Below are 18529 nucleotides of genomic sequence, written 5' to 3'. Positions count from 1 at the left end.
TTTTACCTATATGCAAAATGCTGCTTTTCATTATTGCTCAAGCTAAAGACACACTTGAAAAAATGAAAATAACTTTTAAATACAAAAGGCAAAATTGTGGGAGTTTCCAGGGTTAAAAGTGCTTTTGGGCAGAGGCAGCAGCAGGTGATTACAGGCCAGCAGCAGCAGTTACAAATGAGAAGGAGACTCTGATGTTCACAGCTTCACTTGATAGGTGCAATGCTGTTTGTGGAAAAGTAAAGCAAAGCTTAGGAGGGTCCACAGCTATAAGTAGAAGATAATTTTTATCGTAGTGAAGGCACCATATTCACTTTGGGCTCCGAGTGTGTATTTACCCAGGCGCAAGTGGTTGGGGCATGTGAAAAAGCAGTTCTGTGTATGTGCATTTATTCCCACCCCAAGGGAAGGAGCCAGAAAGCCACACTGTGATCACTGGCACTTCTGATGGCCACGTTCCAGTGAGGCAGCCATCAGAGGACTTCCCCAAGCCCAAACATGTCTGGATACAGACTTTGGCTGTAGGATCAAGTGCAATCCTAAAGGTAACGGGCTGAAGCTTGCCCCTGTGGTTCAGGTGATCTGCAGTGATGTTTGTGATGTTTTCATGTGTCTGCACAAAGCAGCTTGCCTCCCCACCAGCTCTCGGATGTGGGTTCCTCACTCCATCACAAAGCTGCAACGCAGGGGCTCGTGGTGTAATCACAAAGTTGAGACTGTTCTGGTTGATCCTCACTTTTACATGACAAGCCAAGTCGCTCCCGCTTTCTCCATCTCTGTTCTCCCTCCCAAAATATGTTTTACCTACATCAGCTCTGAGGCAGCAGCAGGCTCCTTGCAGGAGTCTGCAGAACCAACCCTTCTTTTCACTAATCCCAGCTTCTGGGCTGATGCTATAGAGTAAGAAATTAGAGACCTGAGGCACTTCTAGATTTAGAGTTGAATATATTTAACCAAGTTAATATTTTTTTCCTGTCGACATCTTTTCTCCCCAGCCTTGGGCAGGATGCGACCCAGCCATCTGCTTTGTCGGTGCCAAGTAGCTGTGGAGCTCAGACATAATCCCCGGGTGATCTCCTCGCTGCTTTTCATCCTACTCAAGTGTTGACTCGAGCACTTGTTCAATTAGACAAGTCTCAGCACTTCAATCAGATGGGCGCACAATGCTGATTTTTACCTCCACAGAGAAGAAAAAGTCTGATTTAGTCGAGTGTGATAGAACCAGGATCTTCAAAGCAATGAGACCTGGAGATCACGTCTGCTCTGAAGTCTGCCAGAATCGCTGCTTAACCTGAGAGACCACCAGCAACCAGCAAGTTCCATTTTAAGAGAAGTTGAGAGAGAGCAGATTAAAAAGACATTGGATCTGGCAGGGAGGAGGAGAGCTGGGTTACTTTCCCGCTATTTCTTTTTTAAGGCAACTGGAGAACGGCTGAGGCGTCTGCTTTCTCTTGTCTCTGGCTCAAAGCAAGTAACCCACAGATGTGCTGAACTTGCCGTTCCCGCTGTACCACTTGCATTTTCTTCCTTACAATCCAGCTTTTCCCAACACTTCCCAGCAACACTGCTGTCCTGAGGCAGAGGGGTCTGAGGGCTGCAGAAATGCAGTCCAGCCTTCAGCCTGTCCTCTCTTCCCTGTGCAATGGGGATGAGGTCCTTCCATCCTCCAGTTAGCTATATGCATTTAAAACAAAGGGGTAAATTTTACAGGACCAAATCAGGAAGCTGGCATGAGCAACTGTGCTGTCAATATTTTCATGGTCAATTTAATCCTTTATTCACAAAGCTGCCAGATTCAAAACGCAGCCTCGGACAGTGCTAAGTGCAAGAAAAGTTGGAAGACTTTGCATTCATCTCCAGTTTCAGAAAGGCTGATGGAAGGAAGGACTCTCTTTCCCTGCCATTATCAGCATCACCTGAGAGTTAAAAGGGAATCAGCAACGAAGCTGAGTTTTTACAAAGCCTGGAGAAAGACACATGCAGTAGACGCTCATGGCTCCTTCCAGGATGAGGCCAACATCATGCTGAAGGAAAAACGTACACTGGGAGGTAATGAAAAAAAGCAAATGCAAAGGCAGAATGAAAACAAAAGAGCCTATAAAAGCTTATAAAAGTCAATGCAACACATTTGAATAGGTTTTAGAGCAGGCTGTGTCTTAGATGGCTGTAAAAACAGATCAGCAACAGCAGAAGAGAGTAATTCATGATGCATGCATGACTTGCAGTGACTCATAAACCTCGTTCCTTTTAACAGGTAAGGAGCGCGGTGCAGGCATGCACTCAAGTCACTCGAGTATGTAAGAGTAGAAACATCTTATGTTATACATACTCACAAGAATATCTTACATCCACATCTGTTCTTAGAAATTAGTCATACGGCCTGCGTGTAGAGGAAACACGATTGCCAAAGACCAAACGTACAACAGAACTGAAAAGAGGTGGCGTGTCCCACATTCGGCTTATTTAGCCCTGGCCACACACAAGCCTTTCCACTCATCTGCCTTGCCCTGACCCCACTGTGCCCCAATGTGCCAGCAATGTAATCCGCTTGCCAGATAATCCTTCAAAAACGCGGTATCCTGAGGATCTGGTACAGTCAGCTGACTGCGGTAAGCCATGGCTGCAACCCACCGGCCTCGGGAATAGTAGGATTACTATTTGTAATTATTATTTGTGTATGTTAGTTGTATGTTTGGATGAAAGCAATTTAACCAGGTAAATGTATACACTGCTATAGCACATCAACAGTAAGGAAGGCACGCTGGCTATAGGAAGGAACTTCCATTCTCTACAGCCAAAATTCAATTTTCCAAGTCCGGCAGCATTAGGAAACTCAGCACTGACCTGATCCAAGTATTTGTGGACAATGCTGTAACATAAAGCTGCTTCAGAGCCTCAGTTATGAAAGAGACCCCGGGACTCAGCAGCCAAGTGTCTTCCAGTACTGTGCTGTGCTGAAAGATTAAAGACTGCTTTGCAAACCTTGCAAGCAAAGTGAAGGAGAAGGTCTACCTTGTGCTCTCATAGTTTAGATTCACAAGACAAAACAGTTTTATTGGTAAGATGTCGGGTAAATTGGTTGTGTTTGTGTATTTTTTAAACCAACAAATGAAAGATTAAGAGCTGTGTGCTTGCAAGCTCACCCACAGGCTCCATCCTCTGGAGATGGACTGGTCCAAGGGACAGTCCTTCAACTGGCAGAGCGCAAGTTAATGCCAGAAGAGAGTTCAACCATGCTTATATCTCAACGAATAACAAAGGCAGCTTATCTCGCAGAGCTTGGGAGCCCCGAAACTGCAGCTCGACTGGTGGCTTCCCATCATCAAATGGGAAAATGCTATGGATGATGAGTTACGTGTTTGGGAGTGAATAGCTCCTAGTAATTCAGGGGTGTCCAGACACCTCAGCTGAGATCAGGGCCCTATCATGAGTTATAAAGAACTGTAGGATGTTCCTTCCCCAAAAAAGCAATTACATCTGCAAAGAGTACCCACAAAAAGATGGACGGGACCATGAGAATGGTGCCATTCCTTGGTGTTTCTTCTCTCCCAGAGTAGTCCAAGCAGAAGGTCAGTGACCACACTGGTAGGAGAGCCCAAACCCAATTCACAGCCTGGTACCCTGTTTTACCCACTCCTTTAAGGCTGCTACACCTCTGCAGCCACTCTCCGTAGCAAACAGGCATACTTAAAGTCATGGGAATGAATATTTTGGTGGACAAGGTGGGCTAGCCAGCATCCAAAACGAGAACTTCACTCAAGCTGCACATTTCTGTGCTGGATCATCCTGCTCACTATGGAAAAATTTTACAGCATAACACCATTTCTTTTATAAAAATGATGAATACAAGTTCACAAACTGAGGTCTCTTTTGGAAGAACCCTGCTAAAAAAGTGCTTTGGGAACAGCCACACTAGGTGGGACTTCGGACAAAAACAGCAGGTTTGTTAATCAAGAATGTTAATGGTATAAAACATTACACAGAAAAATGTTCAAAATCTGGGGTTGGCAAAGGTGGCTTACAGTTATAGAACTCCTCCATCTCTTATTAAAATAATTAAAATAAAAGTAAGGCAGGTATTAGTTGGCTAGACGGCCCCAAATCCCGCCGCCTGCGTAATCCACCTGAAAGCCAAGTGTATCAAGGAAAATTAAAGCTGCCTTTAATCCATGCAAATCTCAGCACAAGAATCTTTTATTCTCTTACCTCCTGCCGCGAGTTTATTCCTGCCCCACACCCCCTCGTGTTGCCAGAGCTGCGGGGGCAAAACAACACAAAGCTCCATATTTTAGTAACACGGAGAAGAAATTTTGGACCTTTTACACATTTTGGGGTGGACGCAGCTTTACACTTTCATGGTTGGGTTGAGACTGAGCCCCATTCCACCTGTGCTTGGTTTAATCATATGTATTGACACACATAAATTAGGGCATTTTGTGCATAAATTAGGCAGCGTCATTATGCTAATTGGGATGGTATGATTGTGCCGAGCGTGTTTGCAATCTGCCACAATCCTCTGGGATAGCACCGGGAGTGAGCTGCTGCATCTGAAAAGGCCAGTGCTCTGCCGGCATCCCGCTGCAGCAGGTATGGCCACACGTCACCCTAAAGCAAGCCTAAATAATGGAGGAGAAGGAGTGAGAAGACCTGTTGGGATTTGCTTTGTCTGAAATGCTGGATTCTTTTCTAAGCTATAACACTAACCTGAAAGAATAACTCTACTTTCTAAAAGTTGCATCCTAACCTCCCCCGTGATGCATGAAACAGGTCGATTATAGATGGGGGCAGAGAGAGGCTGCTAGAAAAATGAACCACAATGGTGCAAACACCAAGGTGTATGTAAGGCAAATAAAGAGCAGGAGACTCAAAGTCCCTGCACTTTGCTTTATGAAACCTAATGCGAAGAAACAAGTCATCCTCACAAAAAACAGAGCTGCTGCACTTTACCCCTTCCAGCCCCCACCTGAATTGCAACAGAGGTTGGGACACTCGCCAGGATCAGGGCTGTATCATAGTGTATTCCTGATGATCCCTGCCCTAAAAGAAAAAGAACACCTAAATCTTACCAACTGAATGAACAAGGATAATGGAGGAACAAATAAACTGCAAAGCGACAGAGGAACAAATAAATTGCGAAGTGACAGCTCCTCCTTTTTGAGATTCAGCTAAATAGCCATACATGAGTAGGTCAACCTAGTGCAGGTAATTGTCAAGGGAGACCTTCAGGGTCTTCTATCAAAACATGGAGGTTTTTTTAGATACCCTACAGGTATCCTGCAGCCTGAGCCCCGAAGGTCTGCGGGGCCGTGGTCGATGTCCCTGTGCAGAGGACAGCATTGCAGAGCTGCCGGTGATGCTCAGCTCCAGGGGCTGGGCGTGGGTCTGGTGTTGCACCACACCTCCCTTCTCCTTATGGGTACCAAGGGATGCTCCTGAAGCCATTCAATTTTCCTACCAAAACTGGTCACTAGTTTAGCTGCCAAACAGGATCATTACGATGAAAAATCCTACCTGTGGGACTTGAGCTCTCTCCCTTCAGAGGGAATTCGAGCTTGGTTTATTCTCCAGGATCCAGCCAGGAGTTTTTCCTCCGACAGACAGGCTGGCACTTTGCCTGGCTAAAAAACATGCAGCAGAAAAGCACCATGCGCTAACCCACTGCTAAAAGCATTTAAAAAAATCAACTTTGGGCAAACCATATGGTAGCACTCACTACACCACAGGTGAGAGCAAACACAATATTCTCTGTACAGCATGAAGTAAAAAAAATAATTTTTCAGAGAATAATGATGCTTAAAGACCAAGCCGGCCCAGGAACAGATGCCCAAGTGAAAGGCTTTTAATGCCTTTGACCTCAGCATTTCTGCACTTTTGCATTTCTTTGCTGCTTTGACCTTATAAATATCAAGGGGTGGTTTTCACAGCAGCACCCAGAAGCTGCCTGGCTGCAGCACGGGGCCAAGCTGTGCCCCGCAGACCTCCCAGGCTGAAAATATTACAGAATCCTGCAGAGGTACCTGGAGGATCAATGATCAAAGCCACAAACCTTGTTTACAAGCAGGCACAGCAAGCACCCCAAACTCAACCCACGGCAAAGGAAGCAGGGATAAAAACAAGTTATTGCAGGAAAGGGAAAACGAAGGTGAAAGGATGACAATATTAAAAGGGCAGCGGCACACAGAAATCGGGGGATGCTCCATAAGCAGCAAGAGCAAGGAGCAAATTTGAGCTGCCCCAGCTACAAGGCCAAAGGAATTAGCAAGGCACAGAGCAAAAAACCCCACAGCCAGCTTCCTTCTGCTCTTCTGCAGCTCTCCTCGAGCACAAGTGGCTGGGTGGTGGCTTCCCCCCCCTTCTTTAAACAGAGCCCCCCCAAGTAGTTTAGCAGTGAAAGCAAACTCATCTCTCCCTCCCTAAAAAGTACTATGGATGCTGGCACCATCCAGCATTAGCACCTTAGCACCCAGTAATTCCCCAGCCTCTCCAAACACCGAATACCTTGGCACAGCAGCAGCTTTAAAAACCTCTTCTCTCCACCCTTTGGTGATAATTAGTTTAAGTCTGTCACCAGCAGATCAGTTTTTGATTGCAACTAAGCCAAAGCTTTTTGAAAAGGTTTTGTCCAAAGACTCTCCATATCAAATCAGTTCAAAAAAGGAAAACACAAAATACGAACTGGCTGCACCATCAGTTTGAACAGCTTCTGCTGCTAAGAAGGGAATACAGCAAGACTTAAAAAACAAGTTCAATAAAGTTTTCTTCACTGTTTCATTTCCCCTTAAAGCATAAGACCAATTTGGTTTTCTTTCCATCAGAAACAGTTTCTTTAATTGTTTCTGATGGGAGCACAACACAGGGACCCGGTGTGCAAAGCTGCCCCAGCCCCTGCCAGCTCCGAGTTAATGGCACAAGGCGCTGATCTGCTTCACTACGGCAATTCCTGTAATTCAAGTCTGGCAAACAATTCCTAGCCTGAAAATGGGACAGCATCCAATCGTTATCTCCTTTCTTCTATAAAACAATTTAAAAAAAATCCAGCCTATTTACTCTACCTGCCTATTTACCGTACTGGCAGTACCACCACGCAGGCATGACAGCAACAAATGCCAAGAGTTCTTGCAGTTTTGCCTGTTGATGTTTCTCCTTTCATCCCAGCAAAAAGCATGTCAAAGCTAAACGAGCAATCAAGAGCAAAGAAAGCATCTGGCTGCTTCCCTGACAACTGAACAAACTGGCACTTTTCAGAAGTTAAAGCTTTCCTACGCTTCTAACCAAGGCAGCTAATTTTATGGTCGGACTCGATGATCTTAAAGGTCTTTTCCAACCTAAATGAATCTATGATTCTAATATGCAGTCACCTTAATTTTGGTGCCAGTGCTTCCATACATCCTCACTAACGTTTCTAACCTCCATTCATCTGTACTAAACCACCCTAGGATTTCCTGCCCCCAAAATAATTTATTAAAGACCAAAACCATAATCAGTTATCTTGTCGCTGCATCAATTGTGGACCTATTCCACCCCAGTGCAGACACCAAACCCTAGCTAAACGCATGAACTCAGCGTACCGCACACAAACGTAGGTGAAAAGGTTTTGTTTGAACGGTTTCGCTCACTGCGACACACCTGATAAGAGCCTGCAGCAACGACACACCCGGAGATAAACCAGACGGGTTCAAATCTTCAAAACCCAATTAGGCATCCTGAACAGGGCGGGGGAAAACAAACACATAAAGAAAACATGCTGTGCGTAACAAGACCATTTCCCTTGGCAAATCTTTCTGCTTTCCTTTCCTCGCCATATCTGCGTGCGCACATAGAAATCGTTCCCTTGCATTTTCTGAGCTACCTTCTGGCTCTGCTCCCGTGGATGGGCTGCAGGGCTGATGCACAGGTCCCGGCACAGCAGCACCTCCAGGAGCATCCGGCAATCTTCTCCGGGTGCCTAGCAAAATTCAGGTCTCCCTGTTTCTTAAGAATACTGGAAGATGCAAAGAGACCGGGCAAAGCTGTTTGAAAAGAGGTCTCCTCTACAATTGAAGTGATATAGTTGGGAAAAAAAAAGAAACCCAGGCATGCAGAGGCGGTCACCGACCACAAGAGCCACATCCCGGGAAGTCAGTGGATGCTCAACTGTACGCGAGAGGCGCTCATCAGTGATGATTTGATAGTCAAATATTGGCATATGGGCCAATATGGATATAAGTAGATATGTAAAGAAGCTGTGACCCTACCTGAACGTATCTTGGGAGGGAACATCAGTCTTCCTGAGCTCCGTGCCAGGGACACTAGAGTTGCTGAACACATCATACACAGGGCAACGTGCAGCCCACACTGAGGTCTCATTTCTAACCTAGCAAAACTTTTGCAACTTTTTTATTCCTCTTCCTCTTTTGACTTCCTTAATGAATAAACATACTCATGAAGGGGGAAAAAAAAACATTTGCACGACTCAGTTGTCTTCTGTGCAGCCCGGGTTTGCTAGGAGCAGCTCGGATGGGCAACAAGACATGAGATTTTTAGCAGCGCAAGGGGACACGATGGCACGGCAGCACTACACACGCTGCCAACGAGGCAAATTTCTGCTGGTGGCTTGGGGCTGGCTCCGTTTTCGGGAAGGCGTGTTAATCTGACCCACTCAATGAACAGAGCTGTCAGGACATTCAACTTGCTTGCATGAGACTTGGCCATATCCTATACATTTTGGGAGTGAATGAATGTAGTAAGCTGGCATTTGTGCTTCTCCAAAGGTTTTGGGAAAAAAAACCCACATACCCATCATGCTGCTGGCTTGCCAGATCTCGAATTCAAGAATTTCTATGTCTGACCAAGGGGATACACGGGCTACCCCTAATCCAAATGCCATCCCGATACGGCAAACACAGCTACTCGCTGTATTGCCACCACCTGCTCCGCTCACCAATGCAACCAACCTCATTCCTGCCAGGAGAGGTTTCAGTTTTGTGACCCACACGTTGGGTTTTCCTGACCATCATTTCACCAAACCCCAGCCCAAAGACTGCCAAGTCACCGGGCAGAGCTTTATCTGCTTGAAGGCAACCAGGAGCTGTTTTTAAGGCAGATCCACGTGACGCAGCTTGTATGATGGAGTCAAGCGGTGGTTTCAGCTGTGATTTCCGTGCACACAGGCAGCAGAGCCAGGGCAGGGACACCGAGTGACCCTTCAGGAAGCAACCCAAGAAACAAGCTCCAGACAGATTTCTAAAAATGGTTATAGCATTGGACAGTGATAGGATGTTCTTCATTCCTCCGCACAGATGGATTTCTGTGCTTTGGATATAAATACAACATTGTTGTAGCCAGGATATTGTGCTTTTCTCTTCCGGGTCGCAAGTTCAGAGCTACAGCAAGTCATGTTGCTCAAAAAGCAACGGCTCCTTTATGGCTGTTATTAACACTTGGATTCCCCAGCACCTTTTTTGTTGGGCTCAGGGTTAATGCAACAACCCTGGACCCTTTCCAAAGGCCAGTCATCTGCATCGCGAGATCTTTTATCAGTGCTGATCAGGACACCCCGTTACGCACCTCCGTAGCACCTCGAACCCGGTACTGCTCCAGTTGAACATCAAACAAACCCTTGGTGGACAACAATAGTGCAGAATAAGGCTTTTAACAAAAGTGAAAGCTGAATATGGGGGAAAAAAATTTAGCCACAGCATCAGAGACCAAAGGAAAATGGGTTTTCACTTCTGGCACTGGCACCGCACAACATCAGTGCATTTATGGAGGAGTTTCACCTCCAGGCTTGACTATCAGGCTCTGATTTTAGATTCACTGTCAAAATAAAGTTTGCAAATAAATCCACTCCATTTTATATAGAACAAGGATCCATGAACATTTTTTTTTTTTTGCTCACATTTATTTATAAATAGCTTGAAACAACACACAGCCATGTAAGATAGGCATTGCCCCAGCAGTATCTGGGGATGGACCCTTTGCACACTGCATAACCAGGCTTTTATTTCTTGCAGATTGTTCAGCACTTTGCACCAAAGATTAATGTTGGCTCTGTTGTAGCTTTTAGGCTGGATGAAATTTAGAGTTTTGACACTTCCCCCCCGCAAACACCACTGAAGTCCATGTGGACTCAGAGGACCTAAGGAACAGGAGAATTACAGCACAAATCTTTATGTGCATCAGGTTTGAAAGCATTAAGCATCTCGTTAAGGGTGTTATTACATTACAAAGGGACTATAAGGCAAATTTCTGGAGATGTAGCCCTGGAGGAGTCCCCTCCTGGTCCATACCACCCAAATTCTCCCAAACACTCAAAGACCCAGGACTCAATTTTTTTTCTGCAAGAGTTTTTGATGTTTCTGTTGGAGGGATACAGTGGATGGCAGGACAAAACCTGTGGGACTCATCATGCCGGTAGCAGGATCCCTTCAACACTGCACAAGGAGTCCTACCATGGGAATTTTGTAACCTTTGGACGTACTGGAGATGGAAAGTGGAGCCAAAAGTCATGGACAAGACCTCCTCATGGATGGAATATCTTTGACTGAGCTGTGGTGCCAGATGTTGCGTGCAGCTGTGGGGCTTCGCTTTAATCCATCACAGTGATCTCCCATAGTCTTCAGACGACCGAATGCAAGAGAGCTCCATCTTCTCCAGGGGTTTCTGTTTTGTTTCATTAGTGGAGATCCTGCTCCAGCAGTAAAGTAAGCCATTTGGTTCTCTGAAAGTCCTCTCCAACCATCATATTTTTTGTTTAAAAATACAAAATGCTGCTTTAAATGGTTGGGTTTGGTTTTTTATTTAAAACCACATATTTTCAGTTTAAATTTGCTCAGGTCCTCCACCCAACCGAAAGCAAGTCTCCAGCCAGGACTGCCTCCCCACACAGATGTCACATTCCTACCTTAGCTACCATGACTTGTTCAATACGATTAATTACCTAAGCTTTAAATGAAAGAATTAGCAGTAAAGGTGCCTAGTACTCAGCCTCCCACCAACACCCTCGGCATTAGTATTGCAAACTCTGAAACCCCAGTGCAAACAAATTTGAAAGTCTCTCCGTTGTAAATACCATGATTGGCACTAGATTGGCACTGCTACGTTTTCTAGTGCTGGACAAGCTAAGGCTTTAGGCAGCCGGCGCAGCTCTCAGCATCGCACCCGCCGCGCTGGGATGCCCTGTGGTCATCAGTCACCAGAAGGAACTGTAGAAAGCCAACTTGGAGGCTCCTGCCCCATCCACCGGACAAACCCGTGGAGGGAGGGTGTGTGGGAAGCACGAGGGTGACAGATTAAACAGCTGACTTGTATGCAAGAGGTTTCTCTGGCAGGGCTGAATGTGTTTTTTTCACCCCCACAGATCATGCTCTTTGCTGCATTAGGCACTATGGAAGTGAAACTTGTTTCTGCAGATCATATGATGGTCAGGCACTCGGTGCCTGAGACGATCTTCCAGGCTTGGCAGCAGGAGGCACTGGGGCAAGAGCAGGACCTTGGCTTTGCCTGTAAGCCCAAGAGTAGCCAAGGCACACTCTCACCACCACGTCTGATGGAGACCCTTGAGCAGTGAAATCTATCCTGGCTGCCGCAGGGTCCAGAACAGCATCAGAAGACCCTGTGTGTTGATGGGTCCAGCCTACCAGGAGCATCAGCTGCAACTGGCATTAATAAGACAGGCTACAAGATGACGTCTATATCTAACTCTCGAGATACATAGCTGCTTTTCACAGACTTTTCACAAGCCCAAGGAAAAACAAAGAAATCCATCTACCACTTCTTAGGGAGGTACGTGCTCCAGGTAAGACAGTCTCCTGGGAAAAAGGAGAGTAATTTTCTTCTTCTATTTCCACTACTGGCCTGCACCATTAACAAAACCAAATTGTTTTACCCTAATCTATCCTTGTTTTCCTTACCATCCTAAACCTTGTCTATTCAAATGAAGGTTTTGCTGCAGAAACTTTCACCGGTGGCAAAGTAATAATCAGCGAGCAAGCGTACACATGGGGTTTGACTCTGCATACATGTAAATCAACAGCAAAGCTTCCAACATTTCCAGGGTACAGGTTTTGCAGCAGCTCCAGCTGGGACTAAGTGCCCTTGCATTCCCACAATACCATAACAAAACAAAATAAAGACAATCCTTTCTCTACCTCCAATACTTGAAGCATTAGTGGATTATTTCTCTTATTTTCCTTCTAATAAATGAAATAACGATTTTCAGGGACTTTTTCCCGGATCTGAATAACTGTTTCTCCAATGTTGCTGATATATGCAATAAACTGCAAGCTTTCTCTATAGATGCTGTTTATTCCAGTTGAATTTAGTTAGGAAGCTGCTGTACTTTCAAGCACATAAGTCCCAGCAAAAACTGAGAACAAGAAAACAGAATTCAAGTGCCAAGATGTAACAGTTATCATATAGCTGACCTCAAAGATGCAGAGGAACTTCTGGGCTGACTAAGAGTAAAAACTGTGCTTAGAGGGAGATCCCCACTTCCACGCAGGATGGGGAAGTTCCAAGAAGGCAGGTGGGGAGGAAAGGACCTTCTTGATCTTTACAGAAATATTCTGGATTATCCCAAAAGACACACTACAGCCATAAAAGCTTTCTAGAGGAATAAGAAGGTGATGCACACACACATTCAAAGCTGTTCTTTTCCTCTAAGGCAGTATCATTTAAACAGGAGAGTGACGGTGGCTTGGAAATCCTGCATGCTCCTAAAGAGTTAAAATGTAGTTATGGAGACTGGCACGATTAAAATTCTGGTAGAGTATATTTAAATTGCAGGGAAAGCTAAGCTTGTCCAACTGGATAGTCAGACCGCAAGTTCCCCCAAATAGGGCTTTGATTTTCCAACACAACACCTGAAATCCTCTTCTGCTTTTACAAAACACATGTGGAATCACGCTCCCTATTGCACAACGTGGCTTGAGGAATAATTCCAGGTATATAGGTATAAACTGGAGGTAATCACGCTGGAAGGGCTGAGAATTTCACTGGCAACAGAGAAGACGACAAGCCTGGTCCCTGGTGGCAATGCTGCCTTGAGAGCTACCCACAGCGGTAGCACCTACCAATACAAGGTCATGGGTGGCTTTGCATGGCACTCGATGACAAAGAAATATGAGCAAATATCCGAGAAAAACACTAAAAGCAAGCAGCTTCTGTGGTCCATACAACCAAACCCAGGATTCATTTACTGGGTATTTTGCTCTGCTCTTCCAGGCAGTACTTTTGGGCTGTAAGGTCAGCCTTATCTGAGGAGTCAACTCAGAGAGGGGAAGTTGTCCATGCATTTTGTGTTCATGCAGCCCATTACAAGGAGGTGAGCTCACCTTTGAGGGCTTCTTCCAAATACCTAATTTTCATAAAGGTGTTCTCAGTTCACCAAGCCTTCTCTGAAATATACTGCTGCCCCAAAGCTGCCACTTATTATTTCTGTACCCTTGCATTTCCCCCATGCTGCTCTGACACTCCAGAGCCACTGTTTTGCCACTGTTGCACTGTAATTGCCACTGTTTCAGTATTTTTTCTTTTCTCAAGTCTGCTGCTTTTGCCAGACTTGTTTTAAAATATGCTGCCAGATTGAAATAAAACCTGAATGCATTTTGCTTAGCCTGTGAGGGGCAGGTCAGCACTGAGAGGGGAGATCTTCCCCCCCAGCAAAAGGCATCCTCTGTGCAGACCACGCAACCATCTGAATACACTGTACACAGGAGCTCCCAGTTATCTCTTCTGGAAGGGACTACACACCACCACGTCCCTTCTCCACTAAGCAAGGCTGCAGTTTAAAGCTGGTTTTATCAGACTTAGTCTAGAACACGTGTATGGGATCCATGATCTCCCAGATTTGGATTACTTTCATAAGGAAAATAACCTGAGCTCTGCTTCAGATGAAAGCACAGAGACATGGGGCGCTTGAAGCCATCCTGCCCTTTGCTATCTGTGCTTAAACCATCCCCTCTGACACCAGCATTTTTAGTTTGCTACCTCTACTGCCACACGTCAGACAAGCAAAAATGATTGTGCAAAAATGACTGCACATGGGTATGTCTGTATATCAACAAACCGAGCTGTGCAGTCACCACTCCAGAGCTGACACAGGAACGATTTTGCAGCTTTATCCCACGCGTTCGTTTTAAAAGCATCGCTGATTGACAGGAGCCAGTTCAATGGACTCACAGGAAGGCAAGGGCAGGAACAGGCTGAGAACAAGGCTGCCGCTTCCCTCCCAACAGCAGAAAGCAGCACACACCAACCATGAGCTGCTTTTGTTTTACATCTCAAAAAAAAATCCACCATCGCTTGCTCCGGGACTGACAACTGCCTGTGCAAGCAGCAGGGCTAAAAACCAAACTGCACCTTTGCTAAAAAACAGACTTTATGGGGTTTCAATCCTGTAAAGAGGCTTTTTAAAAAAAAAAAAGCTAAGAACATTTCAACCCAAAGCAAATCCCAGAAGCAAAAGCCTCCTCTGGATGCTGTTGGAGGTCAAAGGACTATTAAGCATCTAAAAACCCAGCAAGTGACATTAAGGGATGCTGTACAGGTGCGGGCTGGGAAGATCTCAGCCGTACCCCGACACCACCTGCTCAGGGCACGTCCTTCGCCACGCCGTGGGGTTCCCAAGCCTCGGTGGTGCTTTCGGAGAGGAAAGGCAAGCGGCCCCGACAGCGGAGCCTGGCTGAGCCGGGCTGTGCAGTAACCACTAGCAACTGTGCCTAATCCAGCCCAGAGACAAAACTGCCAGGGCTCATTCATACCCACGTCACGTGCTGAGCAGAGTCTGTGCATGGCCACAACTACTGCGTATTTTTTTTTTTCAGTTTAAGCTTAGTTTTAGAACAGTTTGGTTTTGGTTTTTTTTTAATAAGCATATTTAAATCAGTTTTTACAAAGATGCAATTTTAATAGATAAGGTTGGGGTCAGCTTCAGTCTAAAGGATGTACAAAAGCTTTTTCCACTGCATATTCACTGTACAAAATACATTTATTTCAGTGTTTTATTTCCATAGTATTGCAGAAATTACCAAGAAAGAAGCTGCGCTAGTGCTGATGTTCTTGATTTTTTGAAAGAATTACAAGAAAGAACAGAAAAATCATGTTGAAGAGAAAAGGATGAAATCAGCAGTTGCTCTGCCCCATATTCAGGGGACAGCAATGAAAAGCCTAAATGACAAAATAATGCCAGTACCACATCACCTATTAGGTGTATTAAAAGCAATGAATGTCAAAACTGGAAGGAAAAAAATCTTAGAAATGCCTGTTTTCTACTGAAGTTTCAGAAGAGATGAGTCATCAGACACATGGGCTAATGACCTGGGACCAAATTTCACTGAATTGCTAATCCAGATTTTTAGTAGCTTCAACAAATTTTTATTTTTAATTTTAATTCTAATTTATCTGATTCTAAGTTGAGAAAGCCAAAGATTAAATGAAGACAGAAAAGCTTTCAACCCCCTGCTTTTGATCTATGAATACAGTGGAGGTAGGATGGACCCAGGTGCACAAGGAAAGACAAGGAAAAAACTTGAGGTATGTGGTAGCTGCACAGATACACATATATTTGTCCCTTTTTCTCTCTGGGCACACTCAGTTACCAGCACCAGCTGAGAAAGGGACTTAACAGCTTTCCAGCATCTCCAAGAAGGTCAGGCAGAAGAACAAGCCAGGCTCCTCACAGGACTACACAGTGGGAGGACACGAGACAACGGGCAGAAGATGAAACAAGAGATGTTCAAACTGTAGGGAGAAGCTTTTCCACCGTGAGGTCAGTCAAACAGGTTGCCCAGAGAGGCTGTGCAATCTCCATCCTTGGAGGTTTTCAAGACCCAACTGGATAAAGCCTTGAGCAGCCTGGTCCAGCTTCACAGCTGACCCTGCTTGGAGCAGGAGGTTGGAGTGGAGACCTCCTGAGGCCTCATCTAAGCACCTGAACCACTCTGTAAGCCTGTCTTCCCAAGTATCCCATCAGCAATTAAAGTTTGTGCCACAAAGTCAGCCTGTCATGCTACAAACACACAAAAACCTGGATGACGGAATTATTTTATTCTATATAAAAATGGGTACACAAGAGAACAGAGGTCCCAACACCTCGTTTAAGCGGCATCCCAGCACTGCGATGTTGAAAACCTTCTAGATAACAACCTGAAGCCCCCCTTTCGATGTCACCCCTTTCCTGAGATTCCCCTCCACACTACAAGACCTCCCCCCCCCGGCGCTGTGCATGCAAACAGCCTGCCGCCTCCCCAGCCAGCCCAGGGAGATGTTATTCTTCTTGCAAAAAAAAGAAAAAAAAAATCCCCTTGATTATTTATGCCGCTCTTTGAACAACACCAGCTATTGTCAGGGAGTGTTTTACAGCTCTGAATGTCACATTGAGAGTCTGGTCATGCCAGTAGGAAAGCCTGCCACTGCCACGTCCCAGCATAAAACGCTTTATTCAAGGCGCCTGGAGTCCAGCACCGGCTAAAACCTAAAAGGAAGCCGGTGGGTGTGACAGCCACATTTTATACAATGATATGAAATGAAGCAGGCAAGGATGCTTGATTTTTTGGGGGGGTGTAAGGCAGAAAAACTACAAGGAGCATTGTACAGAGCCAGGTGAGCCTAAGTGACCAAAAGCTTTGGCTCAATATTGCTCCAGAGGAATTGCATGGAGAAGCGTGGGGGCGAGCAGAGCTGGAGACCTTCCCAGCAGGACCCAGGGAGAAAGCAAGGAGGGAGCTTTCACTGTCAAGAAAACCGGGCTGGCTCAGCAGACAAGAAACCCGTTTCCTGCCTGATTGCGACTGTGTGAAGGGAAACAGGGCTCTGGAGGCAACCATGCAAACAAAGCACAGCTACCTTCAACTCCCACCAGGCAGGAGCAAGAGCTTGGGAGCACCCAAAAACCACTGAGCCGTGGCAAGTTTTAAAAAAAAAAAAAAAAAAAGGTTAAAAAAAGCAACAGGCCCTTTTCCATGCTGTGTTACGTTACAAAGCAAAACTGGACGGGTTGCAATCTTCCTCTGCCGCACCCCGAATGCCAGGTTTCAGGTTACTTCACCCGACGTACCTGCAAGAATTTTCTCTGAAGCGTGTTATTTCTACCGTCTCCGGTAACACCTAGCTCTTACAGCCAGCCTTTAATCTGCAGATCTTCGAAACGTCCTGCAAAGAAAGCAAGTGTCATTTCCTTCCCTCTCCCACACCCCCGTGCTCCGATGAGGAAGTTATAACCCAAGTGAAATAATAAATATCGCCCAGCAAAAAGGGAATGCAGTTAGCGATAGGAAAGCCAGCGTCCCCGTGTTACTCTAACCTACAGGATCCATCCTTCCAGCCTCCGACTCAGGAAACGGCTTTTCATCGCTGGGTATCAAAGCTCCTCCCAGTTTTGGCATATCCACCTCTTCTGCCTGCAGAACTAGTTTAAGCGCTGAGGGTTTGAGGTTTTTTTAACCAATTCGTGGATATTTGCACCGTATCCAGCATCGGTGCTCACAGCTTTTCCAGCTGCCGTTGCACATCTCACGGGTCTGTTTACCATCAGCAAACATCTGAGCAGTAATCCTGGATTTATCGCTTCAGCTTCCTGATAACTCCCCCACGGCTGCTCCCTCAAAGCCCAGAAATCCAGTTTACCACCCTTCACAAGGGAACCTCTGGGCATTTTGAGAGCTGTATCATTTTATCTCCCCCACGATCTCAATTCACTGTGAAAATATTTGGTGAAACCTATTAGAAGCTTTCCTGATATAGGTGTGCAGACTCTACCACTACTTCTGCCCACGTAATTTTCTCTAACATCCAAAAAAAAAAAAAGGCAAAGGCAAACTTTTTTTTCCTAAATACAGTCTTATGCTGCTCAGCACTCCTGTTCCCGTTATCTCTGAGGTGCCCATGAATTTTTCCAGTGACGACACCACGCTGCTGCATAAATCTCTTGATTTATGCAAAACTTGATCCCTTTTCCACCCATTTTTTGAGCAAAGGGTTTCTCTTTTCCTTTAGCTGTAGCCTGACGATTAACTGCATAATAACTGGAAACCCATGCTGCCAAAAGACTTGTGTGTTGCAGTCCTTTGCTAAATGCTGCACAAAAGCCTTTAGACTTCAGAGGATAAGAAAGGCATCAGGAGTACATACAGCTTCGAGAGATATAATATCAACACCTATAACAAAGAGAGCTACATGCAAGCATCACCCTCAGAACTTTCTTTTTTTTAAGATACTGCCTTTTATTCTCAATTTTAAACAGCAGCAGCAGGGAGACGGACTTTACTGAGATCACCAGTGAGGCTGGTGGCAAGGTGCCACAGTCCACCGTGCTGTACCCATTAGGTACCGCTGCCTCCTGAGCCGTGGGATGGAGAGATGAAGAGAAAGGCTTTCAACACCAGACGGCAGCTCTCTGCAGCAGGCAGGGAGCATGCGGAGTGTGGTCAGGGAAGGGCTGAGAGGTACAAAGGACCTGCACCCCGTCGCTCTCACCTACCACCTATTACACACTGCGCATCTCCTTTGAGGTAGTCAGTTCATCTCTCATTTAACAGTGGTGTGGTAGAAGGCA

General features: G+C 45.7%; 1 protein-coding gene across 7 annotated transcripts in view; it reads right to left on the bottom strand.

The window, feature by feature from the left end:
* PTPRA (protein tyrosine phosphatase receptor type A) overlaps positions 1 to 18529 on the bottom strand; it is a 129348-nt gene that overhangs the window by 69883 nt on the left and 40936 nt on the right. For 2 of the 7 annotated variants that reach the window (XM_069796754.1, XM_069796700.1), the window contains exon 2: positions 17033 to 17127. The exons of the other annotated variants lie outside the window; for them this stretch is intronic. The gene's annotated coding sequence lies outside the window, so the exon portion shown is untranslated. The remainder of the gene's footprint in view (positions 1 to 17032; positions 17128 to 18529) is intronic. 7 annotated transcript variants of the gene reach the window in all.

Source organism: Haliaeetus albicilla, chromosome 1 (genome assembly GCF_947461875.1).
Source record: "Haliaeetus albicilla chromosome 1, bHalAlb1.1, whole genome shotgun sequence".
NCBI classification, from domain to species: Eukaryota; Metazoa; Chordata; class Aves; order Accipitriformes; family Accipitridae; genus Haliaeetus; species Haliaeetus albicilla.
The sequence above is the reverse complement of the archived record's forward strand: the minus strand, read 5'-3'. Positions and strand labels throughout refer to the sequence as shown.